Below are 1117 nucleotides of genomic sequence, written 5' to 3'. Positions count from 1 at the left end.
AGTCTAGGGAGGTAATAGGTCCTCATGAAAGTTTAGTATCACAATAGCAAATTCGACCAAAGTTGAGGTATTTTCAGACCCTTATCCCTACAAAAAAGGGGAAATGCATAAGTACCCCCCAGTTTTCAGTTTCTTTATTTTTTGTAGGGAAAATGCATAAGTACCCCCCAGCCTATATCTGAAATCTCAGAGACACACCTAACCTTTACTAAGGTCCTATTACCCCCCGAACTTATTTTTTAATTAATTTTCTACCCCTTTTGGTCCTACGTGGCACTATTCTTGTGGGCCCAGCATGTATTGACAAATTTTTCAAAATAGTGCCACGTAGGACCAAAAGGGGTAGAAATTTAATTAAAAAATAAGTTCGGGGGGTAATAGGACCTTAGTAAAGGTTAGGTGTGTCTCTGAGATTTCAGATATAGGCTGGGGGGTACTTATGCATTTTCCCTACAAAAAATAAAGAAACTGAAAGTACAAGGAGAATATATGAATTTGTAAAAATAATGATACTATTTGCTAATACAATAAAAAAACTTATAATTTCATCGAGAGTGCTACATAAAAATTGTATAACTTAAAATCAATCCATATTGAATGATATCTTACGCTTTAATTTCTTGCCTTTTTATACTTTGTTTCTGGTTGATATTTCTTTTCTTAAAATTTTAATTTCTTATTAATCTTTTGGATTCTCCAGATTATAGATAAAGAGGTTAGCTAACGTAAGTTTAGTTCATGTAGTAGTTTATGAAGGATTAATTTAATTTAGTTTTTCTAAGAGAGCCAAAGATCTTATTTGAAGATGACATTATTAAGAGCCAGCCATATGGATATGTTTCATATTTATTGGCATTAATACCATCTAAATTGCTATCACATTTTTCTTTCTTCTCATTTACTACGTTTTCTTAATTCTTTGTTATTTATTTTAAGATTTTTTAAATTCTTTGTAGAATATATATTTACATATTTGCACACAAATATTTTTGAAAAAAATACAACCTTGAAGTGTGAAATGAACGTTCAATATTTGATGGACAAAATGCTCTTTCAACTTTCTATTTTGAGGCTTCCCATTTATAAAATAATAATAATAATAATAATAATAATATAT

Source organism: Solanum tuberosum, unplaced genomic scaffold, assembly GCF_000226075.1.
Source record: "Solanum tuberosum cultivar DM 1-3 516 R44 unplaced genomic scaffold, SolTub_3.0 scf00235, whole genome shotgun sequence".
NCBI lineage: Eukaryota > Viridiplantae > Streptophyta > Magnoliopsida > Solanales > Solanaceae > Solanum > Solanum tuberosum.
This window is presented reverse-complemented; position numbering follows the sequence as displayed.